Source organism: Perca flavescens, chromosome 10 (assembly GCF_004354835.1).
Source record: "Perca flavescens isolate YP-PL-M2 chromosome 10, PFLA_1.0, whole genome shotgun sequence".
Taxonomy (NCBI): Eukaryota; Metazoa; Chordata; class Actinopteri; order Perciformes; family Percidae; genus Perca; species Perca flavescens.
In genome coordinates, this window is record NC_041340.1 from 35,581,349 (window position 1) to 35,593,743 (window position 12,395).

General features: G+C 40.7%; 1 long non-coding RNA gene across 1 annotated transcript; it reads left to right on the forward strand.

The window, feature by feature from the left end:
* The first annotated feature begins 6,367 nt into the window (after positions 1–6,367).
* LOC114563401 (uncharacterized) lies at positions 6,368–7,453 on the forward strand. The gene is made up of 2 exons (XR_003693607.1): positions 6,368–6,895; positions 6,976–7,453. It is a non-coding gene; the product is annotated as an uncharacterized LOC114563401 (long non-coding RNA).
* Positions 7,454–12,395: the final 4,942 nt, after the last annotated feature.

A 12,395-nucleotide genomic window follows, 5' to 3' on the forward strand; every position in this document is an offset into this window, starting at 1 on the left:
CAGATAGCTAGCTAGACTATCTGTCCAATCTGAGTTTTCTGTTGAACGACTAAAACAAACTTTAAACATACACATGTTCCACCAAAACAAATTCCTTCCGGAAGCTATTTTGCAGAGGCACCGTGGCTCCATCCGTGAAGGCTGGCTCACTGTAACACTGTCATGGCTCACTGGGACACTGAAACAGAGCCATTGCTCATTTTATTAGTAACACCTGTGCTTTTCTTACTATGACAAGTCAAAATGTCTGCTGTGAAAAGAGGGCAATCGACCCGTTCCAAACAGGCCGGGAACTGCACCAAAAAAAGTAATTTACAGACTTACAAATATTTCAAATGTAATTTAAAAACAAAATGTTTGAATGAAAACCAACAAAAGTACTTACACAAGACACACAAAAACAAATTGGGTAACAAAACTTACTAAAAAGTTACTGTTATTGTATTACTGTTGAGGAAAAGGCACAAAATGAGACTTAACATCAGAAAAAGGGATACAATTTAACTAAGAGCTGTTCTGGCTATTGCAAATTAAAACAGAAAGTGAACTGAATATAAAGGGTCCAATTGAGGTTCCGCAGATAGACGAGCTAACATTATGTGAGCTTCGCAGAGGGCCCCAGAAGTGGAGACAATGCCCTATTCAGGGTGAACTTTTTTAAGTGTTCAGACCGAACAACTGGGCTGAAGGAAATCAGAAAGCACTTCCACCTCAGTCAAAGCTATCTATTCTAGAGGCTGCACAGCTTCAAATCCAAATTTTTAGAAGAGTTGTGTGGACTTATAATCAACACACGCTAAAATATATTACTGTCTATACATGTTCTAGAGTTGTAGACGTTTTCACTGTAAATACAGAGGAACAATTACAGTTACACAGCAGACAGAATATAACCTTATGAATGACAATATTTACTCAGGTTCAAAGCATTGCAGCAAAATGTTCTTTTTCATATTTGTCATATGGGGGTGAGCACAGTGGTTACCATTGCTTTGTTTCAATAAGAGTCCCAGTAAGACCTTCCTGCAATTGTTATTCTTATTTTTAATTACATCTGTGATTATCCTGAGATGTCAAAATGTCTGCCAAAAAGCTGTATTAGAAAAGATTGTCTAAGAAAAATCTCCCGATTAGGTAAGTGGTTAACCTCTCCATTGGATAACAAAGACAAAGCAAGTAATGCCAGAGGATGGACTTTTCCCACTGTGGCATCCCGAGTTGGTTCCTATTTCACAAGGTTTTCTGAAAGCACTGAGGTGCTCCGGAACACTGCGTAATACTTAGCTTGTTATTGGTTCCTTCATAATTCCTGATGATTAGGCTATAAAACAGATTTTAGACAAACTTTCCAAAAGCAGCAACAGATTTTCAAACAGAGGAAAAATGAATATTTTCACATGCCATCTGTTTGAAATTTTGGAAAAGGGAAAGAGTCACTCAAGCTTGCATGTGCAACATATGTTTTGTGTTAACCACATTGTTTTTGTGTGTAAGATGAACAGTACAAGGAAGCTCTTACTTTGTTAGCTATGGTAATTATACAGCCTTATTCTGATGCTGGTTCCTTATGTTGGCCGTGATGTGGGCGTCATCGCAGCCACCATACTGGTATAGGGAAGCCATGCCTGCTAATGCATGTACCAAGACAGGAATTTGGCTTCGAAATATATTCTTCCCATTTAAAAATGGCTTCCATGATCTAATTTAGTTCATAATTTTGTAAATCAATAAACACTTGGTGTTCTATTATACACATCTTCTCCTCTGGCCTCTTCTTTGCTGGCGTAGCTTCCTACATGGCTCGACCAATGACCCGAGCTGAGACAGAGCAGAGAAAAAGGCAGACAAGCAGAGGCAGAGTGTAAAATAAACACCTGGATGCTCAGTGGGAAGTAAAAAGATACCACAAAAGAGGTGCTGAAACACAAGGAAAAGGAACGCAATGAGAGGTGGGTGGCTAAACATGGCCCAAGAGTTCCCGCCTCTTCACCAGAGCAGCCCAGGGAAAGAATAAGCAAGTGGGAGAAGAGATTCATAAGGTGAGTCACAGTCAGTGTCTATCAGTGGTGGAAGAAGTATTCAGATCCTTTACTTAAGTAAAAGTTCTAATACCACACTGTAAAAAAACTTCTGTTACAAGTAAAAGTCCTGCATTCAAAATGTTACTTAAGTAAAAGTATTTAATTATCATCAGGAAAATTTACTTAAAGCTATAGTGCGTCGTTTCTGTCTCCCTCATGAGGAATTCTAAGTAATGACAACAAAACTGTCGGCGCGTCCACATGCTACAAGCCCTCTGTGATTGCATTGTAGTATGAAATGCCAAAAATCAGCATAGGGAGGTTGGGTGGGGTGGTGGATGGATCAAACAACACAGGACTTTCACCCCGGAGACCGCGGCTCGTGTCCCGGCATGTGGCATGTCGTTTCCCCGTTCTTCTTTGCCAAAACCCCGAAACCTAACCTCCTTATAGGTGCTTCCCATTACGTGCTGACCAGCACAAATACATTACGTTCTCAGCAACACAAAATAAACGACATAATCGTGTCCGTGTACACGAATCAATAGATTAAAAATAACGTGACTGCTTCACGAACTGCCGTGAGACCGTGTTGTGTCTAGATACGTGGTGTCATTAGCTTACTCTGCCCTACTCAGCAGTGAAGCTGGGTAAACCAGTAGATACATTCTCTCAACAACGTTACAAAACTTGTCTTTATTTCAGAGTGAAAGAGTTCTTCTCACAGTAATCTAACTGTTCACTGACACTGTCCCCACCTGCCTGGCCCCGTGGACGCAGAAGGATGACAAGACGCTTGTAACGTGAGGGTTCGATATGTGGTGGTTGTATCACTCTAAATTTGAAGAAACTGATTTGTTAAGCAGCACATTACTGTTCTTCACACGTTATCAGCTCCACAACAGCAACACAACTTGTGTGTATGTATTTAGAAATGTTCCTATTTTATGGACTGATTATGCTGTCTGAATTGTTTGTTTTTAAACTCTTTTATTATATATCGTTTTTTAACTTATAAGTATTTATTTCTGTTTTATTAAAGGGTTGATAGAATGCAAAACCGATTTTACCTTGTCATAGTTGAATAACGACAGTTGGGTGGGTAAATAGGACATAGAAGCTCAAAATCCCATTGACACCCCTTTACTATGAAAATCTCATATTTTGAAACTGCCGCTGAAAACGGACAAATCTCAACAAAGCAGGAAGTTGACGTCAACCTCCCAAGACCTGTAACTTTGTCACGCCCATGGGTGTATTAAGAGAACAGTCACACCCAACATTTACATAGGCTACACAACTGACCTGAGATCAGATAGTCTTCTGAATCTAGGTCACGCAGATTACAAAATTCACTTCTGAAACTTTGTATAGTATGTATAGTATATATAAAGCTCAAATATGGGCCGCTTTACAAAAATGGATGGCTAATTGCAAATTTTGTCCAACTGTGTGTTGGAGTTCAGCGCCAGTGCTGCCTCGCCGCCCGACCTGCCTTCCTTCACAGACCCCGGCCTGCTGTGAGCTCGATTGAGCTCCGTTAGGCTGGCAGCCCACGGCACTCCATACCCGCGCAAAGTCACCGTTTTTGGGCTAATGGACGACTACCAAACGTCACTGCTCTGACAGAGCTCCAGGGCCTGCAGCTCCCCTCTTCCTGCTAGCTAAATGCCCGGTGTATGTGAGTGAGAGCGCGGTCAGCGAGCTTGTTACACCAGCAATCTCTTACCACAGGTTTCAGTTAATCTTATAATGTGTGTAATTATAATGTGTTGAGTTATTTAAACAAATGATTGGGGAAATAAATGCCGCTTGTCTGCGTGTCTCATTGATAGAGCCTGCGGCTGGATGTAGCTCTATCAATGAGAGTTAGCTAGCCTCCTCTTAGAATTCCTCTGAAATTCACAAATATTTATTAACTTGAAAACAGAATGTAGCAGTGTAGAAATAAGGTTGTCTTGTTGCAGTTAATTGCAACTGCTGACCACTAGGGCGGCAGTATATAAGTGCGGCCTTCCTTCTCACGCTCCCACTGCTGCATCATTTCTGGGTCAGATATCTGTCTGTGCAGGTAATGCTCCGCGCTACTGCTGCGGCTATTGCTTTGGTTCGGCCTATTTATCATTATGTCCTCATGCTTAAAGCCTGCGTGTTTTCACTGCAAAGCAGCGACCGAGTGCTCCGTGTGGCGTGCTCCGTTTTTAGTTCCTGGTTTTCTCGAGCGGTGGTTAAGTGTTCAATCTCTCTCTCTGTGTTAAACCGAGTACTATCCTGTAGCTAATACTAGTGTGGTCACAGGTAGATGTCTGCTGTCGTGTGGGTCTTTCTCTCCCTCCCTCTCGCTGTGCAGGTTTGACTATGAAAACAGGTATGCTACCTTAAATCTAGCCCCCAAAAACCTTTATTAATGTAGCTTAGCCATGCTAATTTTATGTTCATTGACAGGGAATGCTCATCAGCTGGCCGAAGTATACAGGTGGTGATTGATGTGACTCCACCACCAGCTGATTGGGGCCGCTGCTGTTTTGTCTCCACTGCTAAATGCTGCTAATGGTACAGCTTTCTCTGCTGCTAACTACAGTCTACTCTCTGCCGCTGAATGTACAGCTTTGCCTACAGAGCCTTGTCTGCTGCTGTGCCTCGGCTGCTAACTGCACAGCTTTGTTTTTGCAGTGAACTATACAGCGTGTCGCTACTGCTTGGCACTGTTGTTGCTGGCTTTTGGTGCGCATGGTGAATTGCCAACACCACACTTTTAACTTCTTTATTCCTTTAATTTTAACCAACTGACTGAGGAGTTAATCCTTTAGTTTGTATTATTGTTTTTGTTTATTTTATTGTTTTGGTTAACCTGATTTTGTGAATTATTTCCTGTTTTGTTGTACATTTTTGAGATTAATTTTGTTGTAACCTCCTTTTTGTTTGTCCTTTCCAGTGGCTGCAGGCTGGTGGTGGTGCTGGTGACGTGGTTGGTGGTGGTCTTCCTTCTTGTGTGCTGTGTTTTCTTGGATTTGGTGATTTCACTGTGTCTGGGTGAACCCTTTCACCTGCCCTCCCCACCAGTAGGCCTCAGCCCCTGATTAGGTTTCCTTTTTCTTTCTTATTTGTGACGAATGCTAAATTTTTATATATATATATTCATATATATATTCATTCATTCATTCATTCATTCTCCGGATCATTCATATATTCCCCTACACCTGGGTGGTTCCTCAAAATGAAATCTTCCCCTATTGGTCAGATGTCTCTCAGGTTAAGGACACACCTCTGATTAGATTAACTCCAGATCACAGACAAAGTTCATTTATCTTGGTAGTGCTGATTATATTCAAGTTTACAGAGTTTGCATTTCCTTTGTTCTAACCCAGACTTGGCACCAGGAGGTTGGAGACTCAAAGAGACGTTTCTCTTCATATGTTAATAGTTGGTTTTAACCTAATCTATCTGCAAGAAACGGGAAGAGAGGGGGAGAGAAATAACTAGCTGTTTTTACCTTTAGTAGGCTAGTCATTTTAGATTCCATTCCTATTTTCATAACCTGACTGCAGCATACAATTTATTATTTAAAACCTAAGCATAGTTTCAACTTTTTACAACCTAACAGTCCACCCCTTCACACCTTAAAAAGGTGTGAATATCATTATAAATGTTATTGAAAACAGTCATTTAAATAAAAATATGACAAATGTATACATTAGCAAAGTTGTAAGAACTAAATCATAATCTATAAAAGAAATTCATGTCCTCTGACTCCTCATCTTGTATCAACAAGGTTATTTCTCTTAACAAAATATGTTTAGCTGGTTTTACTCCGTGATTAGTGACTAGCATTCCATTTGAAACAAAAACAGATACACTTAATTAAATCAGAAGATATTAAAGCTGTTGACCAGGTAAAAACAATGGAAGGGAAAACATAAATTCAACTTTCCACACTGCACTTCAAATACTGCACAAGTAATAAGTAGTCTCAAATCTGTAATACAATCGAATGGGTTGAAATCTATTCAATGGCAAAAAAATATCTTATCTGGCTCAAGGAAAGAATGCATTAGGTTTGATCTTTGTGATCCTAATCACAAAAGAGCTAAAAACTGATAAACACATACTTCAATATATGCTGTCAGTTCAGATGGAGCAAGCACAGAAAAACATTCTTAATCATTGTCCATTAGTGAAAGATGCACACTGGGGAAAAAAGTCTGAAATCAAGATTTTGAAAGTTCCTTGTTGTCCAATATGAAAATTGGGACAAAATCTCGGATTGCTGCTGGTTCATTCTCATGCACAAAAACCCTAGCAGGCTGTGGCGCACTCTTGACGTCACATTTGCGCGCCAGCTCAGCTGCAGCTGCTGTAAATAAAAATGCCCTCATCCTTTCTGTCCGAAGAATTGGCTGAAAATTCTGGCCCTTTACCAGCGAATACAGTTACTAAATCAACAATATGAAGTTTGTGCTAGAGCTGCTGTGTTTGTGCCTTCTGTTTGGAAACACGTTTAGTGATGAAGAAGGGCGTGCGCCTGGGAACACCCACGGAGACAAGAGTATTACATACATGGGTATGATTCCGGACAACACAGGACCAGATGGCATTGTTACCAAGGCCCTAGCAGCCTTAAGTGGGCTGTCTGGAGAATTGGCCCAAAACTCTGGAGTCAACAATCCCTTTGGTGACAGATCAGAGGGGAGCCCAGGGTCTCTTTTACCGCTGGCTCAATTCTCCTCACTCCCCTTGTTGGCGTTGGTGTCCTTCTTGCTGTGCTAGTGATGTATGTGAGTTACATCCCATGAAGACGTAATGAAGCAGAATCATCAGCAGAAAAGACTTGAGTCTCTCAGAGACCTTTTAGAGCAGCCACCTGATCCATAAAGGTAACTATCTTTACTTTGAAAAAATTTGAATGTTCTAAGTATTTCTTGATGTCACAGAAACGTTTCTCCCTCCTTTTCAGAAACAGGACAGCTCCTGTTTCTGAAACATCAAGATTTGGGTGCACTGGGTGTGCTGCCTGTAGGGAAAAAGCCATCCTTAGCTTTCCCGGTGCTTCAGCAGGGACTCCAGTCTCCCTGCTCTGTCAGGAAACCATTGCAGGAATGATCTGGTCTGTAGGCTAGAAGTCAGCATTGTTGGTTTTCTCCGTCGGCGTCTGAACTCGGACTCCCCTTGACACTCTGCTGGACTGTTGTTGGAGTGTGAACATGGTTCCTTGTGATGAGTCTCCACTGCAGCGCTGATGCCCAACCGCACCTTGTATGATTCTCTCCACCTGGACCTGGACCCCTTGAACAGATGACGTCATCAGGCTGAATGACTTTATCAGCAGGAATCTGGAGGCTGCTTTCACCTGTGAATAAAATTACATCGAGTTGCCTTGTGCTGAAATGTGCTATATAAATAAAATTGCCTTGCCTTATCTCAACTACCTGAAACATTGGAGCAACAAACATTAATTCACAAAAACTCTGAGCAGACATTTTGCTCCCATTTTCAACTGCTTCTCATTCATGCATTCACTGAGAAACTCCACTGAAACTTTAAAACATTTCCACATCTTTAATACGTTCAGGGTCGGCGCCCCAACTCTTCCAAAGACATTCATACCGATTAATCCATTTCCACTATTTCATCCATTCTCACTGATCCACCCTTTTCCACAAAAATCAAAACAGCCATCTAGTTAGCCTTTCAATCATAAAGCATTCACAATGCAATCTCTAAAGAAATTTAATTTCTCTAGTTTAGCTACTGTATTTTTCCATAGTCTGACCCCTAGCTGGTTTTAGTAGACGCTCTGTTGTAATGATTTACCAACCAGATGGAGTCGCTGTTCTTTACACCACTCAGGAAATGGAATTTCCAATGCAAAACTCAACACAAACGAACATCCACAACCATACTGCGTCTGTAACCTCAACACGTCCACAAACCCCACCGCTGAGATGTCTTCCCATGGCGCTTTACGCCTGTCGTCACTCAACGTCAGCTTTACCAGGTCCTATACCTCACAGTTATTAAACTGGCTTTGAAAAAGTCTTAATCTTTCCTCCGTGCCTTACAGAGACTTACACTGTTGCCGCCCTCGCGGTCTTTTATTTAAAATTTTTCAGAGTCTAATTCGACCAGCTGTTTACGAACTTGTACTTATTCTTTTCAAACTCTAATACTCCGCCCGACTTCACGGACATTTTAATATTTTTTTCAGGGGCTCCACCCCGGCCGACTGTACGGACATCTATAGGCTATGCACACGGTACCAACACTTTCAAAGGCTTCACCTCGGCCGACTTCTATGGGCTTATTTTGTGTGCATTAGCCTAATAATACCATGGATTTCACAGGCCATTTAAGCTTCCCATCACCACATAAATCACACACAAATCACATACAATTATTTTTGACTTATTGCTCTCAACGTAGTTCTTAATTGGGCATTACTTTTATCAATTACTTTTACAGATTTTAATAGACTTACCAGTTGATGCTGCTGAATTTTCACATCTAAAACATTTACTATATAAGCTCTGCAGTGTTTTGATTACAACAGGTTTTCTGCTCACCTCTCAGTTGTCTGGGCCCATGTGAAAATTCAGCAAGTCACCATGATCCAGTCTTTCAATTTGCCTTTTTCCTTTCGTCCTCCAAAAATCACGTCAGGGCTCACCAATTGTTAATATCTCTAAAAGACGTGTTCTTCGATTCCTGAGGAGAAAGGAGAGGCTGGGGTCAAATTGAAAGTTAAGCAAAAGGTTTAATGAAACTGCATGAAAACGACAAAACAATACACTGAGACCAGCGGACTGCAGAACCTTGTTCCCTTGTCGGGTTCCAGGTCCACAGTACCGTGACATGACAAAACAAATGCAGCTGACAGCGGACTGAATCTATGATTCTCCTTGTGGAGTCACATAAAAACAGTCCTGAGACGTTCTCCGGATCATTCATATATTCCCCTACACCTGGGTGGTTCCTCAAAATGAAATCTTCCCCTATTGGTCAGATGTCTCTCAGGTTAAGGACTAACCTCTGATTAGATTAACTCCAGGTCACAGACAAAGTTCATTTATCTTGGTAGTGCTGATTATATTCAAGTTTACAGAGTTTGCATTTCCTTTGTTCTAACCCAGACTTGGCACCAGGAGGTTGGAGACTCAAAGAGACGTTTCTCTTCATATGTTAATAGTTGGTTTTAACCTAATCTATCTGCAAGAAACAGGAAGAGAGGGGGAGAGAAATAACCAGCTGTTTTTACCTTTAGTAGGCTAGTCATTCTAGATTCCATTCCTATTTTCATAACCTGACTGCAGCATACAATTTATTATTTAAAACATAAAACATAAGCATGGTTTTAACTTTTTACAACCTAACACGTGACAAAATTCAAACTGTAAATATACTCGAATTACGCCAAAAATGAAGCTAACTATCCGGGATTTGTAGCTACACATAGCTAGCTAGGATTGAAGGGACAGCCGCAGCTAACGAAACACCTAGCTAGTCTTCACAAATATTCATTAACTTGAAATCGGACACCGTTGTTAGCTTTATAAGACCCTTAGGTAGATGTTGTATACGTGGCGTGACGAAATTCAAACTGTAAATATACTCAAATGACGCCAAAAATGAAGCTAACTATCCGTGATTTGTAGCTAGCTACACATAGCTAGCTAGGATTGAAGGGTCAGCCGCAGCTAACGAAACACCTAGTCTTCACAAATATTCATTAATTTGAAATCGGACACCGTTGTTAGCTTTATAAGACATTTAGGTAGATGTTGTATAAGTGGCGTGACATGTGTGTAACATGTGGTAAGAGATTGCTGGTGCAAAAAGCTCGCTGACCGCGCTCTCACTCTCACACACGGGCCATTTAGCTAGCAGGAAGCGGGGAGTTACAGGCCCTGAAGCTCTGTCAGGGCAGCGGCATTTGGTTGTCCATTAGCCCAAAAGACGGTGACTTTGCGCCGATATGGAGTGCTATGGGCTGCCAGTCGTGACGGAGCTCCAAGTACCTCATAGCAGGCCGGGGTCTGTGAAGGAAGGCAGGCCGGGCGGGGAGGCAGCAACACAGGCAGCACCGGCGTTGAAATCCGACACACAGTCTTACCAAATTTGAAATTGGCCATCAATTTTCGTAAAACGGCCCATATTTGAGCTTTATATAGTTGATTTCTCGCTTAAAAAAGTCTCAGAAGTGAATTTAATAACGAAATAGCCCAACAAACAATGTATAACTTTGCAGTGTCTGAAATATGAGACCTGCTGTCGAGTCTTCCATGTGTTTCTATGTAGTTTGCTCAAACCAATCAGCGCGCAGCTCATTCTGAATATTCATGAGCATACCATATTTGGAAGAAAAGCTCTTGTTCCGAATAGAGCTATATTCACAGGGTAGTTAAGGGCCTAATAAAATAGCATTCAGGCAATTTTCAGCCCAACCAATGTTACATACCCCATTAGGAGACCTTAAGGAACAGTGTAAAATACCCTATATAATAATTCTATCACCCCTTTAATTTGCACTGCGACTGATGAGAAACAACTTTTCGTTTCTTCTGAATATGCAAGTACTCAGTTAAATGACAAATAAAGTGAATTGAACTGTATGTGCAGTCTGTCCACCTGCAGGTCTGTCTCTGTGGTACAGAAGAGGCTCAGTGGTCCAGATTCTTGGTGGCACCTGGAAGTTGCTCTATGTCTCCTCAGATCCACAGTCTTCCATTCAAACACTTTGATATATTGCCTCAACCTCTCACTTATTACATTTAAGATGTATAAAATATTTGCTATTTCGATATATACAACACATATTTTATGTCTGTCTGTCCTGGAAGTGAACCCCCTCCTCTGTTGCTCTTCCTGAGGTTTCTCCACTCTTTTTTCTTTGTGTAGTAAGTATCGAAGACATTGGTTCCGAACCTGGAGGTCTCGACCCCCATTAGGGGTTGCCAAAGCTTCACGGGGGTTCGCATGGTCTTTGAGAGTAAGACAACTTTTTCTTTTTTAAATATGCAATTGGCCTATATCTCAATTTTCAATCACTTTTAAAATACTTGAATACAATCTACTCATAAAGGACAGCAATGTGTTTGTTGATGCACATAACTGAAAAAAGGTCAACAATTGTATTGTAGCCTATACTGACAGGAATCCCCTGTTCACTGGTACATAATAACATTGACATAGAACTTTTTCATTTATACTTATTTAAGTCATATGAAAATAAAACGTGAAATGTTCTGTGTAATATGACTCTAATAATATATGACAAGCGCACACAGATTTGAGCCATTTATGATGATTGTATTTGTGTTTGTCTTTGTCTTCAATGTCCCTGTGTGGTATCAATAAAGTACATTTTATCTTAATTTAGTCATTTATGAAGATAAGTAATTTTTTCTCTTAATAGGCAATTGGAATACATGATATTGGACTTTGGGAACTTGTGAGGAGCATTATCATTTCAGGGACTAAAGACATCAGTTACATGCAAAAGAAAATAATCAATAGATTAATTGATAACTGTTATTAGCAGACCTAATGAGAGCCTCTCATGCTAAATAAAAAAAGGAAATCATGAAAGGCTCTCTCAAGTCCACTACAGTAGGTTTCAGACTTGAGTGTATCGTTGTGTACATCATCCCAACTGAAGATCTAATTTTACATGGTTCAGGTAAGATGATTGTATCTGAAATATTGATTTTGATTTGCCCGCCCTCTAAGACAGGGGTTTTCAATGTTTTTAAGCCAAAGACCCTTTAACTGGAAGAGAGACGGAGCACGGACCCCCTACTACATATGTTGTATAAAATGTTGCGTATTAAACTGGGCTCAAAACCTTTATAACTTTTATTCCATAGAATACTAAGCTATCAAAGTAGTTGTTGGAATGATTTTTTAAATCTTGTTTTAATGTTAAACATACATGTGGCACAGTGAATCATTAGGATTAACTATTTGTAGATGGCCTCATTGACTATATTACCTATAGGCCAGTAAGCCTATCATCAGTGGGCATTTATATTTGCTAGTAATATGTCAGATTCATTTTTAGGACTTTTCAAATTTTTGAAATAAACTTAAAAAAATGTAACCAGAATTTGGAGGCCCCCCTGCATTGACTCTGAGGACCCCCTTGGGGTCACGGACCCCCTGTTGAAGATCCCTGCTCTAAGGTATAATATGTTCAATTTATTAATTGTTTTTCTCACCCGGCTTAGGACCCGTGGTGATTGAGTTTTGGAGTTGGTAGCACCAAGACTTTGGAACGCTCTGCCTCCTCCAATACGCTCTGCTGTCTCAGTGGACTCTTTTAAAAATCAGTTGAAGACCTACTTTTTTAAACAGGCCTTTGGTTGACCTGTCCCCATTTCA